We start from the raw sequence: 17,131 nt of genomic DNA, 5'->3' as shown, positions 1-17,131 counted from the left end.
GTCAAAGGGAAACAACTTGAGAGAATTGGTTCTCTCTTACCACCAGGTAGATTCCAAAAATCAACAAGTTGTCAGGCTTTGTGGCATATTCATGGGTTTGGCACCAGATATATGCAAGGGGGCACGATAAAAAAAAAAACCCTGCTGGTGTGACTGTTACATGGCATGGTTAAGGTTTTATTGTAGATATGAGAGAGAAAAGAGTCAGAAGCATCTGGAAGAGTCCAGAGCAGAGGGAAAGTAGACGACATGGCCAGCAGACTGGACAGGGTGAGGACTATCTGCAAATGAGGGGAGATTAGCAGGAGACGGAGGACAGAGAAAGTCGAGTTAGAGTAGCGAGAGCAGAGAATAGTGGGGATGGCCGGGGTGTAAGAAGCAGGAGCAGCTGGTGGGAGGGAAGCAGGGGCTGGAGGAGGTAGGAAGAGCTGGGATGCTATGGACTCTGTATACCAGGTATGTGTGATGCTGAGGGAGCCTGCACACGAGCATGGGCTTTGATACGAATAGTACCACAAGTCCCTTCTGCCAGAGGAATGGGGTATGACTTCATTTGGTTTCCCAGAAACCAGCTCTACAAGTTCCTGAGGAATGGTGGCTTTTATCTAACCTCCAGAAATCCTCCTATAGTCCAGGTTGAGCGCATTTTCTGGGTGGGTACTTGGACTGCCTTTTAGAGTTTGGACCTGACAGGTGACACGTTCCTTCCCTGGCTGCTATCTTGTCCATCCAAGATAACACAACGAAATACACAAAACCCCACAGCTTTTTTCTTTGAAGCAGCTCTTAATTTCATAACAAGTTGCAAAAAAACAATTTTCACTCAATTTTCCCCAGGGGAACAAAACTGTAATACAAATATCAAATGTCAACTTGGGGATTGGCATTAGAACAATCTGGAGTTAGTCAGCCCGTGTTAGTTTTAACATGGGGTTACTTTCAAAACTGAATAAGGTTGACGGAAGTGGAAATACTTCTGACTAGTCCTTCAAAGCCATGGTTCTTGGAATACTTTGAGTCTTTCTGACATTCTGGGGTTTAGAAATTGCAGGTCTGAAGAAGAAAGTGGGTGCGTTGTTACCGTTAGAGCCCTAAGGAGATGTCATATTCCTCCAGGGAGCCCCGGAGTCCCTGCTTCTTTAAAATAGCAGACACTGAAATGAAATCCCTGTCTAGAGAGACTCGGCGAGGCTGCCATTTTTGGCTGTTTGGAAGCCTCTAAACTCCCCCGGGGAATACCCCAGGCTTGGCTCACCGAGCTGCCTCTCTACCCCTTTGTCTATCTCTTGGCAGCTGAAGACAAGTGATAAGCAGAGGAGATAGAGCACATCTGAGTTGGAATCGCCGCATGCCCATCGGGAGGCCAGGGCTGTGAACCTGCCCGATCACTGGCAGTCAACCAGGCCCTTCTTTATCTGGAAAAACTGCCCTGAGGACAGCCTAGCGCTGCAGTGAACAATGGAGGGAAATGGAAGCCCAAGCTTCGGTGCTGGGATCCTGCCACCCACACTCCTTTGCACTGTTATTTCTGGCAAAGCAGACGTGTGGGAAGAGGTACGAATGAAGCCTGGGAACGAAGCGGAAGTGGAAACGCGGTGGTACGAGGGAAATTGAAGATTGTTTGCCCAGCTTCAGGGATTTAGTTACAAAAGAGTCAGAGAGCAGCGTCAGTGGGTGTGGGGTGGTGGCTGTTACAGCCTGTGTCTGGAACATGGCGCAGAGGCTCCTGGGTTGAAGACTTGGTTCCCAGGGCTGCAGTATTTAGAGGTGGGGTTTTGGGAAGTGTTAGGATCAAGAGGGTTCAGAGCTCATCAATGAAGCCATCCACTGAGAGTGGATTTTTTAGTTTGATGGGCTTGGGACATGATGGAAACTTATGAGGTCGGGTCTAGCTGAAAAGAGGTCCTTGGCGGTGTGCCCTTTGGGGGACAGTATCTCATTCTTGACCTTGTTACTTTCTGACCACCGTGAGGTAAGCAGCCTCCTCTAGTACACATTCTGACCACCTGCCTCACCACAGGCCTGAAAATAATGAAGCCAACTGCCTATAGGTTGAAACCTTAAAACTGAGCCAAAAAGAAATCCCTCTCCCTTCACACTGATTTTCTCTGGTATTTTGTCTGACCCATGTAGTTGCCATTCTAGTAACAAGTTCTTGATCCTTAGGTCAAACGGACCCACTTGAGGTTAACTTCTTCGGAGTTCCTTCCTATGTGGATTTCAGAGAGCCTGGAAGGCTGAGCCTCATTATGATGCAACAACCAACCATGGATTCCGGTTGTGGCCATTAGGGGGCAGCATTTTGGGTTCTGTTCATTTCCAGGTGAGTTGGTTACGCATCCTGTTGACAGTAAGAAATGTAATCAGATGGACAAGATTGATCCTTAGTGAGCCACATTGATTTCAAGAAATAGCAAATAAGTTTACGAGCTCCTGAGAAGGTCTCTGTTGTGTTTCTGTTCTCCACAAATTCCTATGTTGAAGTTCTAACCCCCAACATTTTAGAATGTGACTCGATTTGGAAATAAGGTTGTTGCAGATATAATTAGATGAATTCCTTTTGTGGAGGGCAGTTTTGTTTGTTTTGTATTTTATGTTTGCTTTGCACTAGAATGGATCTTACCATGTTTATCTCAAGCAAAATCCAACACATCCACATCATATCTGGACGTATGGCATTCGTCTCTTCTTTCTGGAAATACACCCGAAGCCAGAACTAAACCTCACCTGTAGTTGACGTTTTCAATGGATTCTTATAGTCCAAAGGGGAGAAGAACCCAACGACGGCAAGTTACCCCATGTTCTTAGGAGACACTTTGCAATTTCACTGGACATAAATGGATCATTTTCCTCAGATCATAGATGCAAACAAAGGTTAGAGTTGCACTAAATCTTCTGAGGAATGACAGCTGTGACGGAGATGATGACTCAAGAACTGAGTGGAGCTGTGTGAATACGATCTATCACAGCGTGGGAGAGAAAGTCCTCCCACTCACTGGTGCCCTTCAGACAAAGACGACAGGACACGGGCTCCACTGGGTTCTATGAGTTACTAGAACCCGATCATGCCTCCCTGGTCATGGAGTCCTTTCTGGAGCTTCTCCCCCACTTCAAACCCTTCTTGTGTAAGAGCTGGCTGGTGTAGATATAGGTCAGTTAGTTAATCCTGAAGAAATTGCTCAAGCGCCCTGACTACATCGTCACCAACCTTAAGATTCTCTTCAGGCATGCTCTCAGAGTGTGAGCTCAGGTAGGTGACTGCCAGGCTCCACAGAAGGGATGAAAACATTTCCCAATAGTACCTTCTCCTGACTCAACCGAGGACCCCTGCAAGATCCTCCACTTCCCTGCTATGAAGCAAGTAACTCTGTTAGCGGTGGCAGGTGAGAGGAGATGAGGGGTGAGGGATGAGGGGTGAGGGGTGAGGGGTGAGGGGTAAGAGGTGGGGCTTTGTCTGGGGCTGGGGCCTGCTGCTTTCTATAAGTGGCACCAGGGTTAGAAAGACAGAACTGAGCACTTGGAGGATCGGGCCCAAACTGGGCATCTTCTATCCCTCACCACAGCTGTCCTGGCTTATCTTACCCTTAGCCTCTCTCTCAGCTGAAGGAGTTAGAGGCAGAAGACACAGAGGCAGGAGGTAGAGCTCAGATGCCCCTCACCAAGCAGAGAACTGACCTCCATAAAAGGCACTGCCCCTTTACGCCATGGGATTACTCAAGGATCCCACAGGTGCCACCTTGCATGCATTTAGACTCCTCTGTGTCTTAACTCTCACCCTGGTCACATCCCTACAGTCACCTCAGCCTTCCATGTCTCTCTTCTCCTACCAGACCCCAGCTCTATCCAAGAAAGGGGTGGGTCCTGGCAATTAGGTTCCTGGCCACCCCAGGAAGACTTTCAGTCTTAACCTAACATTGATAAAACAAACCGTCTCCTGACAGCCTGTCCTGGCTCAGCTCTCATGACTTAAACTACCACCCATTTGTTTAAGCTGTCGTACAGGAAAACTCAAGAAGTGAAGTGAGAAGGAAGCTGTCTTGTTACAGCGGCCGGGCAGAAGAGACTCTGGCCTTGCTGTAGGAAGTGGCAGCCACTCTGGGCCCTGGCAGTCTCAGGGGACACAAGGAGTTAAGGACGTGTATTTTCAGGAGCTGGTAGCTTGAAACTCAATCTCCTCAGGTGTCTTACAGAGCCCAGGGCCAGGGACCCAGTCTACTGTCAACACCACCACCAGACCAATAGGAAAGCAGATCCGAAGCCTCTGTTCCTCGGTGTCACTAAGCAACAGGCATAAAAGAGGCAAGCAGTTATCTGGCTGAGAGCTATGTCACCTACGTCCCAGCCCCCACAGCTCCTGCTCCAGCACAGCGAGGTGGGAGATCCACCCTTATCCCAGAAACCTCAAGGTCCAATTACTCTCAGCCTCAGGGGTTGCTGGGGAAAGGAAAAGATGCTGAGAAGACTGTATTTGGCAACTGCAGAGTTGCCAAATGGCTCATTGAGAAACTGGGCTGATTACAAAGGTGAGAACTTGCAGGGGAAACGGGAGCCTTACTGGCGACATCAGCAAGATCCACCTTTCCCTCTGAGTTCTTACAAGTCATGGGTCCGACACTGCCTGGCACCCTGAACCCCTCTCCCTGTGGCTGTCCCTAAGGGATGCTGCATAGGGTCTTGGATAAATGTACTAAATCAGACTCAAAAAATGAAAACAAAAACAAAACAAACAAACAACAAACAAAAAAACAAAGCAAAAAATCCCGGAGTGGCTGATGCTTGTTTTCCGTTCCTACAAAGACCCCTCCTCTCTGGTTGTAGAAGCAGAGCCCACCCAACAGAGCCTGTGTAAATAATGCACTCATCTCAAACCAATGCAGAACTGAAGAAACCCCTTTACTTCATCAGATACCCAGAGCAGGCGTGTAGCACGCTAGGTATTGGAGTTCCAAAGCCCCTTGGCCTGAAAGCTAAGCAGGAGAGACTTTCTGGCACCAGAGGCTGGGCTGAGGAGTTCTTGAGACTAGGCTTGGAGAGTAAGCTGGCGTTAGGTAGAGACAAAGTCCCTGGGGAGGGCAGGGCACAGGTAGGCAAACTGGAGATTACAGTTTCCAGCTCTAACCCATGAGCTACTGTGAGGAAGGGACTGCACTTCCTATACCCTTTGGATGGTGCCTGTCGCCGTGAGCTGTCCAAAGGGTAGACAGACAGATGAGGGCATGACCCTGCCAGCTGAGAATGGCTCAACTTGAGACGTGCCTGACCTTGTAGTTAAAAGTGTCAGTGGAATAAATCACGAGGAGGAGAGAAAACAAGAAGAGACCAGCCCGAATGCTGTTGTGAACACAGACGTCAGGAACCGGGGCTGGAGGGATGGCTTGGTGGCTAAGATCACTCACTGCTCAACCACCAGGACTGGAGTTCAGATCCCAGCACCTTTGTCTGGCAGGCTCACACTTGTAACTCTAACTTCAAGGGAACTGACACCCTCTTCTGGCCTCATCAAGTACCTCCACACGTATGTGCGCACACACCGTCACTGACACAAACATACATAAAACAAATATTTAAACATAAAGTCAGAACTCCCTGAGTTGCCCTTCAGGCTCCACTGTGAGCTGGGCATAGTGATCATTGAGGCAGAAGGGTCAGCCTGGGCTACATAGTGACTTATAAGGCTATCTGAGCTATGGGATGAGACCTAATCTCAAAACGCAAAACAAGGGACCGTAGATATAGCTCAGCGGTTTCGAACTCTTGCAGCTCGCACAGAGGAAAAGTCCAGTTCCAGATGTCCATGTTAGGTGGCTCACAGCCATCTTCAGAGCCCCTTCCGGTCTTCATGAATACCGACCCCCAAAGTGGGCACTCTCCTCTCAAACCACACCGCCACCCTTACTTACACACAAGCAAAATGAATAACCAAACCAAGCCAAACAACATGCACTGCTGCCACGGGAAGCGTCTTGTAAGTGTGAAATGATCCCAGGCCTCACTACTGTGCTGTGAGTGGAGCTCCTAGCAGGTGCATTCATGTCCCGCCTTGAGTCACCCTTGGGATCTACCAGCTGTCTTTTTCAGTCACCCAAGCACCCTAGGTTCATTAAGATATTTCCCTTGGAGTGTTTGCCTTTGCAAAATACTGCACGCTCCTCCGAGCATAAAGAGGCTCCTGATAGCAGTATCAAGATTGCTTTTGAATACTGGATAATTTATGAGTTTGTTCATATCCTTTCCTAAGCTCTGGGTGACAGCTTGATATGCAATTATCAAACAAAACAAAGCCTGGCCTCTGTTTTTTTTTTCCTTAAAGAAAGAGAGCATATTGAGTAGAGACCTGCATTACCAACCGGGATCTATACTCCTCTCTCCCTCCAGCAGATGGGAAGGTAGGCATTGCCAGCTGGGTTGAGCAAACAGGACTTGAAGTTCAGAGGCAGGGTCAGGCCATCTCATCATACTCCGCTGCTGACTGGGGGGATGGCTAACGTTTTGCTCATGAGTCAGAGTTCTAGAGGTTTCTGTGCCTCTTCCCAGAGTCTGTCCAGCACAGATATAAGCAGACCTTGGTCTCTGCAGCCATTGTGTATTCCCTGGACCATGGCTTTGGATCATGATAACTTTGGTACCAAAATTCCTGTCAGTCAATTCAAAAGGTAGTGTCCTGTAGTCCCCACCACACTTTCCTTTACTCTTTAGACATGATATCTCCACTCAATGATAATGGCAATATCAAGATAAGGTTAATAATAGCTCACACTAGTCTTGTCCTTAATGACAGTCAAAACTCCAGTAAGCTGAAACTACACAGCAAGTTCTTCACGCACACATCACTCACTTTTCTTGTTGCTACTACAGCACACCTGACAAGCAGCCACTTAAGGGAGGAAGGGTTTGTTAGGTCTCACAGTATAAAAAGAGTGCCAGATGTCACGGATGTCATGGGCGTGGCGGGGAGGACATGTTAGTAAGAACATGAAACAACTGGTGACATTACGGCAGCTGTCACAAGCAAAGGCTATGGGAAGTAGTGTTCGGCTATTAAACCTCACGCTCCTCCATCCCCCAATGATCTCTTTATTCCAATGAGACTCCATCCCCTACAGGTTCCACGACCTTTTAAGCAGCATCCCCAGCTGGGGAGCAAGTGTCCAAACACATCTGCCTGTAGAGTGTGGCTCACAATTTTCCCTTTAAACTTCACGATAAGCTAAATGTCATCAAGTATGATATTTTTCATATAAGGCAGAATCAGAGAAGTTGAGTCAAGCAGGTCAAACAGGTAAGCGGTAGTGGAACCATGATCTGAGCACCAGTAGCAAGACATGCTTTTGTTGGCCCTTCAATAGCATTCCACCCTTCCCTAAGCATCGCCTACAATCCATCACTGTTTCTAGACCCTGCGCCATCGTCTTCCTTAACCTACACAGTCTAGTCATATTGACTTAGCCCCGCCATGCTTTCTTCCACCGTGTAGTCTTCTTGTAGACTGTGAGAGTCAAGGGTTCCATTTCATTCTTCCACACATGGCTCTCTAGCTGTGTACTGTCTGCCAGAAATACTATTCTATGGAACACTTCCCAAAATCAATATACCATAAACGTGAGGGGTCCGTATGGGGTTTTCATTGCCATGTCATTATCCTGTATGCCTATATCTACCTGAGTTACTAAATCTAAGCAATACTGTCCTAAAACGTAAACCTAAAAGTAAATTGAATATCCACGAGCCCTCATTATAGAAACGCTGAACGTGCAGATAAGTAATTGGAGACAAGAGTGAGCTTATTGGTAGGGCTGTCCAAATGATCCATGTATCTCTTCCTCCTTGTAGGAGGGAATTTAATTCCTTCTTTTTCCATTGAGTATTAGTTGGAACGTCCCAAGAATAGAATATAGAAGAGGTTTTGTTTTTTTAAGTAGATTTTCAAGCTGGAAACGTGGCTCAATGGTTAGGAGAGCTTGCTGTATAGAGATGAGGGCCAGAGTTCAGATCTCATCCTATATTAACAAGCCACAAGCATCTGAAATTCCAGATCTGAGGGATCTGATGCCCTCTTCTGGCCTCCACACACACAGGTGTACACCTACACACACATACACACACACACACACACACACACACACAGAGAAAGAGAGAGAGAGAGAGAGAGAGAGAGAGAGAGATACATCCATGTATATGTATACACTCAACACATACACAAGTACATAAAAACCTTTTTTAAAATTTAACTTTTCAGGGGCTGGAGAGATGGCTCAGTGGTTAAGAGCCCTTGTCGCTCTAGCAGAGGGATCCAGGTTGTTACAGCATCCAGTGACTCACAATTGGAATTAACTCCAATTTCAAGGGATCCAGTGCCTTCTTCTGACCCCCACAGGCACCAGGGCATGCACACAGTGTGCATTATGTATGCAGGCAGAACACTCATACACACATAAAATAAATCTAGAAGAAATAATTAAAAGTAAGTTTTCCACGAGAGATCTTGCTTGTACCACCTTAACCAAGTGATCAAGGTCTGCGTCATGTCAATATTATGTATGACCTCTGAGAGAAGAGCATCTCACCTTGGTAAAAATTCTCTCAATGTCCCACGTACTCAGTTCAATCACAGGAAAACAGACGAAGCCAGACTGAAGCCCTAGACTGTGAGAACACACTTGAGAATGGCATTGCTGTTCAGAATGTGCCACCAAACACAGCAAAAACTTCACAGTCCCGAGAAACCCTGGGTAGTTTCAGAAGGCAGCTTGGTGGCCGTCTGGGGACAGGACAGTAAAGGTATAGAGACAGGCAGGCGGGAAGGAACAAGAAACCCCTGGGGATGCTGGATACACCATCTGGTGTCCAGTGTTTTGCACAATTTGCATATGTCAAGCCTTGTTAAAGGGGACACTTTTGATATATGCAGCCTCAGTAAGTCACTAGCCACTTTCCTCTAATTCTCCTGAACACAGGGTGGGGGATGCTGTCTCACCAGGAAGACACAATTGACTGTGGGTTTATTGTCTGTGTACCAGTATTTACAGGTTATATACAAGGTTCCTAGAACTTTCACACAGTTATCTCAATTAATCCTCATAGCAACCTTGAGAATCAATAAAAGTACTTCTGCCTTTTAGAACTGGAAAATGAACCTTAGGCTGTTAAATAACACAACTTGTCACGCCTAGTAAATAATGAAGATGAGATTCGAAAGCAATTTATTCAGAGCTCAGGGGAAGAAGGTGGTGGAGCCGAATTTCTGTGACTTCTATTGTATATTACCTCAACCTTGACAAGGAACCTAATGCTATATTGTTAGGAAAAAAAAATCAATGAGACAAAATTTAATTTCCAATAAGTCAAAGTTACATAAAAAGAGTAATGTGTAACAATTTTGTGTTTAAAAAGAAAGAGCAACTTGGAAAATGAATTCCGTGTTGTGTTTCTATTAAAAGAAGGGTTTTTAAAATGCCTTCTAGCTCCATTAAATGAAGGTGGTGTGGTTGTGAAAGCAAATTAGACCTAGCGCTCAGCCACACTGCCACACGTGTCAGACCTAAATGGAGCAGCCTTGTGATCTCGTGCGTCCCCCTGCTATAGGAAATGAGGCTCTAGTTTGGATGTGGGGGCTGCTGCCTGTGCCAGTCCTGCTGCAGCTGAGATGCCTGCCTGGCTGCCTTCCGAGCGTCCCTCTGGAACTCCTTCCTGCCCAATGCCCCCTCTGTTAGATGATGGTAATTGCTAGATCACCCATTGTTTCCCTAAACTGCATCTGGGGTTGAAGACCCCTCAACCTTAAGAGGACGGTTGTGTTAAGCATGTGTCCCATTTAGGATCGGGCACTCCAAGTATCTTATTCTCTGCATGTTGACCAATCAAGGGTCTGTATGTTAACTGCCATCTACTGCACGGAGAAGCTCCCTTGGTGAGGGTTGAGAGATGCTCTGAACTATGGGTATATCAATGTCACTAGGAGTCATCCAAATATGATGTTTATTTAGCAGAGTAATAGTCCTGGATTCTCTCCACAGACTGTGACCTATCTAGCCGCAGGTTCTTGTCCCCTTAAGAGTGCCAGGTATACATTCCATCTCATGGAGTGGGCTTTAGATGCAAACAGAAATATTTGTGATATTTGAATTAATTGAGCTCACTCCCATAATATTTGTGCCATTACTTTACCAACAGGCCGGTTGTAGTTTTAGGGGTCACAGTGGGGTGAGCCTGGTAACTTTTCTCCTTCAGTATCATGCATTACATCCTGTAGGATCATGAAAGCTAGCCAGTAGAAGACCAAAAGCTTCTTGGTCACAACAGCTTGATGTCACAATGGAGAACTTATCAGATGAAATGTTCTCTTTGACTACAGTGTTACCAGGGAATATTTTTTGTTAGCATTTTGTCTAAGCTCCGCCCTACCATTACCTGGCAACAGGCAGGTATGCCTGACTCCCCATAAAAGGGGTTACTTGACCCCTCCTCTCTCTCTTGCTCCCACTCTGTCCCCTCACCCTTTCCCCCCTCTCTCTCCACATGCTCATGGCCAGCCTCTACTTCTCTCCTCTCTCCTCTCCCTCTCCCTCTGCCTTTCTCTGCCTCTACTACCCTCTTCACTCCCCTCCCCATGCCCCGAATACACTCTATTCTATACTATACTGTCATGTGGCTGGTCCCTCAAGAGGACAGAATGCCTCAGCATGGGCTCGCGGAGGCAACCCCTTTCCCCACACCTTACCACACATCCACCAAACATATCCCTCCCTCTCTCTCTCTCTCTCTCTCTCTCTCTCTCTCTCTCTCTCTCTCTCTCTCCTCTCTTTTATGAACAACACTTTTCATTTCCCCTACTCCCAAAGTATCCCAATGCGTTGATCCATGTATCATCTATTCACACATTCATTCATTCATGAGGGCCCTTTAGCTTTTAGTGACTATAATAAAATACCCGGCACGGGCTGCTTATGAACAAACAAGTTTATTAGCACAGAGATATTGAAGTAAGAAATACGAGATGGATTGAGAATGATTCCTCACGCCTACAATCCCAGCCTAAAGAGGTAGAAGCAGGAAGGCCAAGTTTTGAGAACAGTCTGGGATGCACAGTGAGTATAAAGTGAGCTTGAGGTTATGGAGCAAACCCTGCCCCCAAAACACAATGGTCAGGAATGTAGATCAGTGGCAGAGCATGTGAACAAGAACTCCCAGGTTTAATCTCCAGCACCACACACACAAAAAGAATTCTAAGAGGCAGCAGCTACAGAGGTAGAGGGGGGAGACCCATGATAGGAGCCTTTGTAGGAGCAAGTGGCTACATCTCAAACAGGCAGCCAAGAGGATGGAAAGAGCTAGGCTTGGTTCTTTCATAATCTCTCTCTCTCTCTCTCTCTCTCTCTCTCTCTCTCTCTCTCTCTCTCTCTCTCTCTCTCCTGCCCCAAAGGGATAAAACAAGAACCACCAAAGGGGTGACATGGGCAGCCTTACATTCTCAATACTCATTAAGCCCACCTTCTTAAAGACTCCCAATGCTGCCCCTTTGCAGAGCAAGCCTTTGATTACCACGAGCCCTTAGGAGACTCTTAAGCCGCCACTCTTTTTAGTAACTGATATTTAAAGTCCAAATAGCATAAAGGTACAAAATATAATTCCCGTATTCACTCTTGGGAAATGACCTCTTTGAACTATTTGAATTTGTTGAACTTTGAACTCCATGACTTTCGACTTCTTGTGATTGTCGCCACAGCTCCATGATCCATCCTCACATATCTAATTTGTGCTTTCTCCATCTTGGCATTTACTGAGTCTTCGGCAGGACGTATGAGGACATCGGCACACCTGCCGCTCTTCCCACTTCTTTTCCCAATCTTCCTCCTTTGTCTTTTTAAATGGCTCTCTTAATTGAGTTCTTCTGATGGTTATCGTTAAACAGCATACTTAATCCTCTCTATCTTGCTCCATCAAATTTACACAAATTTGTAGGCTCGTTCTCTAGCAAATAAGCGCACCTTCACTGCATTCTTGTTCTCCCTTGGTGTTCCCCCTACTTTTGTCAATGAATTAATTAAAACAACATTTTAGGTCTCCAGGGATGGTGAATACCTTTAATCCCCACACTCAGGAGGCAGAGGCCGGTGGATTATTTTGTATTCAAGACCACCCTGGTCCACATAGTGAGTTCTGAGCCTGCCAGGGCTACATAGAGAGACTCTGTCTCAATATATATAGATATAGAGAGATGACCACCATATGAGTTCTGAGGATGGGATTCAGTTCTTCAGGCTTGGTGGCAAATTCCTTCATATTTTAACATATTAAGATATTTTATATTTTATATTATTTGTGACTATTATGAAGGGTGTCGTTTCCCTGATTTCTTTCTTAGCCTGTTTATTCTTTGAGTAGAGGAAGTCTACTGATTTGTTTGAGTTAATTTTATATCCACCACTTTGCTGAAGTTGTAGGAGTTCTCTGGTGGAATTTTTAGGGTCACAAGTATATTATCATATCATCTGCAAATAGTGATAACAGGAATTCAAGGCTCATACCTAAACATAATAAAAGCAATTTACAGTTTTGAATTCTTGATCTTTCCAAAATTTTTAACGTGAAGAGGTGTTTGTCAAATGCTTTTTCTGCATATAGTGAGATGATCATGTGTTTTTTTTTCCCTTTGAGTTTGTTTATATAGCGAATTATGTTGATGGATTTCCATATATTGAACCATCCCTGCATCCCTGGGATGAAGCCTACTTGATCATGGTGAATGATTGTTTTGATGTTGTCCTATAGGCTGGGGCTCAGGGCACAATGCAGATTCATCTCTCACAGCTGCCTGATTGCAGGTGCAACATGGCCAACTGTCCCAAGCTCCATAAGTGGCAGCTTCCCTGACATGATGGACTGTATAAGCTAAAACAGACCCCCACTCCTTGATGGCTTCTGTCAAGTGTTTTGTTACGGAAAGGAAGAAGTAACTATTATAGAATGTCATTAGGTCATAATCAGAACGACTGCCTATGAACAATTTTAAAAGCTGTTTACCTAAGTGAGCAGACCTCAGGGACACCTGCACATTTCTGTTTACTGCTGGACCATTCACAGTAGTCAAGATGTGAAACAGGCCTAGATGCCCACCAACAGATAAGTAGAGAAAACAAGGTAGTTAATAATGGGGGGTTAGTCAGTTTTTAAAAAGTGAAATGTTATTTACAGAGGAATGGATAAAACTGCAGATCACCATACCAAGCAAAACAAGCCAGATTCAGAGAGAGAAATGTCATGTGTTTTCTCTCACGTGACATTAAAAGATTGTGGGGGGTGGGACTTAGAGGGACAGAAAGTGGTAAGAGAGGATAATGGGGATAGAAAAAGAACAAAATACCCCGTGTTTCTTCATGGAGTCTAGATTTAACTGTAGGTATGTATGTCATGTGACATGAAAGAGAAAGAGGAGAGGAGAGGTGAGAGAGGCAGAGAGAGGGTCGAAACAAGGAGATACAATGATGCACATTTTAAATTATTATAGTGCAACCCGTTACTTTGTATAATAAAAATGTTTGTTTCCTTATTGGCCCAGCAAGTGACTATATCATTATCTAAGACATGAACATAAGCTTCAACAAGCCAGAAGGGAACACAGCGCCCATGGCTCCTAACTGAGCTTCATGGTCAGAAAGTGACAGTCCCAGGCTCCAGCTAGGCCAACAAAGGGGCAGCGCTCACTTCCTAATTGGGAAGGTGGTGGCAGTGGGTGGCCATTCTATCCAACCACACTTTAGCTCTTAAACTCCATCTGTCAACCCTGGTGTCTTTACTTTTAAAGTATGTCCAAGATACAACTGCATGTTCTACCTCCGTGCTCACCCTGGCCCACATCCTGTCACCCTTCCCCCAGCTCCTCTCGGGCCTCCAGGTGCACTGCCCTCTGCAATCTGTTTGTACAGCCACAAAATGGCCCTGCCCTTGCACTGGGAGGAAGTCCCCTGATGGGATCAGGCTGCATCACCGGGGACTTCAGGGTGAGTGGACATTCTGTGGCGAGGAGGAGATTCCTGCTGCTGAAGGACTGGTTCCCCTTTGGTTAGTCTCTGAATTAACCAAGGGACACTCTGAAAATGGCCGTTTATTTGTGGTCATGGTGATATTGCTCTCTGGGTTCTGAAAGGAGGTATGGCTTTACATTGTGTTGACGCGAGGCAGCCGTCATTTTTGTTATGGTAAATTTTCCCACTTTTTCTCTCCTAAGTGACTTGCATTCAGGGGACTGAGGCGAGCTCAACTTGTTGCGGCTGAATTCCATGAAAGGGAAAGTAGTAACCTGACATTTTCTTCCTACCCAGAGGCCGTCCTCATCGGGCTACAGTGACGTGACCTGAGGGACAGAATGCACACCTGTCTGAGCTGTGCAGTTCGTGAACCCAAAGCCAGGCCTTTGTTTCAACTGAGCCCAAGAATAAGAGGCCGAGTCGGTGGATGGCCTCACTGGGAAGGCTGGTCACCTGATATGGCGAGGTAGGATGAACACCAGAGGACTGTATCTGTTGTACTTCATCGCCATCCCATGCAACTTTCATTACCTGGCCGAGTGTCAGAGACAAGAAGAAATGACAGCACCCCCGAGAGTCCAACAGGTCTTGAGTTTACCTTGATCCTTGCATCAGGATCAGAGCCCAGTGTCATCTCTTACCTAGGAAGCTAGCCCTGGGGGTGTGGACCCGGGACACTCCCAGGCTCTCTAATTCATCTCTGTCTACGTTTGAAAAAATATTTTAGAAAGGAACTTCTTCACAATGTGTCTCAGGCTGCTTCCTGTCCCCATTTCCCTGTATAAACATGGGCTTGTGTTGCCCCTGAGAATACAACAAAATTCATCTCAGAAAATAATAGAACCTAACAGGCCCAGGAGCCACTGCCTAGGGGCAGGTGCCTTTCCATGCACAGCAGAGCATGGACTCAGAGCCAGCCCTCATCAGTTTATTTAACCTAAGTCTCCAGGCTCAGGGTCCCCTTTACAGAATAAGGCAGGGAGACGGGTTATCAGAAGTGACACAGCCCCTCCCTAGTCTGAACTCCCACACCTCTTCTTACTCTGGTTTTTGTGGCTTTCCAAGTGGTCATTTCACTTTGAAAGTATTTCACACCATGGTCGGGATGAAGCTTTCAAAGAATATAGCTAAAATTCTCCTCAGCCGCCCTGGACAGGCCTTGGTTCAGCCCCCTGTGATCTGGTCTCACCTCCCAATGCAGACTCCCCTTGTCCTGCCCTCTCCTTACTCTCTGGTTTCAGAACCATGTTGCTATGCCATATCCTCTCTGACACATGATTTCCGCACATAGATTATCTCCACCAGGGGCTGGAGATGTAGCTCAGTAGGTAGAGAGCTTGGCCTGTCAGACACAAAGCTCCGAGTTCAATCCCTAGTGACTCCTAGAACTAGGTGTGGTGTTAAATGCATGGAATCCTGGATCCAGCACCCAGACACCAGGGCAAACAAATGAGGTTGAACAGACACTATCTCCAAAGACAACAAAATAGGCACACACACGCCCTTTCCTGGGCAGCATTCTGTTTTCAATCCTCTGCTAATTTTTCTCCAAGAAGGTAGCAACTGAGACTTCAACCTCTCCTGTGTGTACCTGTGCCCCGCATCGATGTCAGGTCCAAAGAAAACATCAACTCTCCCCCCACACACAACCTACCCCCTTCCCCAACTAATTCCAAAATTCAACCTGGACTTAGGAGGGTTTCTGGCAATTAGAGAAAAGGCAGCATCCTTCAGGAATGTGTGAAGCTGGCTCCCATCTACCAAAGGAGTCATTTTCTTACCTCAGGTAGAAGGGATACATGACTACCCCTGGTGCCTATCACCATATCAAAGTGTATGCTGGTCTCTGGGCTCACTCATTGTCACAAGTACCCATGATTACACATTTCAAAGTCTATGCAAGCATCTCCTTATAGCCCTGCTATTCTCACCTCTCTCTCTCTCTCTCTCTCTCTCTCTCTCTCTCTCTCTCTCTCTCTCCTCCCCTCCCCTCCCCTCTCCTCTCCCTCTGTCCCTCCCCCCTCCTTCTCTCACTATGTTCTCTGTATTCTATCTCCCCATGCTGTTTCCCCCTCTCTCGAAGCCCTGGCCATGTCCAGTCTGCTGGCCATGTTTGTCTACTACTGTCTCTCTGTGTTCTGGACTCTCCCAGATGCATCTGGCTGTTTTCTCTCTCCCACATGTCCTTTCTACCAGAGGTAAAGGAAATGACTCTTTTGATAGATGGGAACCAGTTTCACAATCAAACTTTCTTCTTAACCATACCACAGAGAGGTCATGTCATCAACTTACACAATCTAGAAAGCGTGAGGTCGGACTAATCTTCAGGGCTGTTTCACCAGTGCCTGGGTTCAGGGAGTAATCACTGAATTGTTGAAAGAAGAGGAGTTGGAGATATTGTCCCCTGGTTTTTGACAACTGCATGGGTGTGGGAGAAGACAGAAAACATCAAATTAAACATGTCAGTCGCCCAGACCTTCCCCTAGAGACCATTGTACACTGAGCTCTGTAGAGCTGTTGAGATTCCTGGGCATGTGACGTTTAGTGAATTCCTGGGTGTCCTCACTATGTAATCATGAGTATCTCTCCTCTGCCTTCTGTTGGCCACGCCAAGCCAGGGTCACTGTCATTTCCTGCAGTTCCCAGGTGCTCACTGCAGATAGCGATGGTTGTTTAGGACAGCATGACCTCTTCATGACTGCCCTGTCAGGAAAGAAGATAATCTCCAGAGACTCTAACCATGGACCACAAAACTTTCCCTCAAGAAGTTCATGCTGGGAGAAGGAAAAGGCTGGGGCCTCAGTGCCAGCCAGAGAGGGTGTTTGTTTCCCAAAGACTAATTTCAGGTCGTTCTATCAACTTGTCAGAACACCTCCTGCAGCAGAGCTGGAAGCCCAAACAATGGTGATGGGCGGGGCCACACCTTGACCAGGGCTGCTTAGCCTTATTTAAACCTAACCCTGGCTCATTAGGGAGGTTATTGGGGTCCATGCTGTGACCCTCACTCAGGAACATTTATAAAGAGAAAGGAGTATCTGCTCATTCTTGAGCACTACCTGTTTTCAGGGTAAGAGGTTTAGATGCCCACTGCTTGCAGCTTAGTGGCC

The sequence above is a fragment of the Rattus rattus genome, chromosome 2 (genome assembly GCF_011064425.1).
Source record: "Rattus rattus isolate New Zealand chromosome 2, Rrattus_CSIRO_v1, whole genome shotgun sequence".
NCBI lineage: Eukaryota > Metazoa > Chordata > Mammalia > Rodentia > Muridae > Rattus > Rattus rattus.
This window is presented reverse-complemented; position numbering follows the sequence as displayed.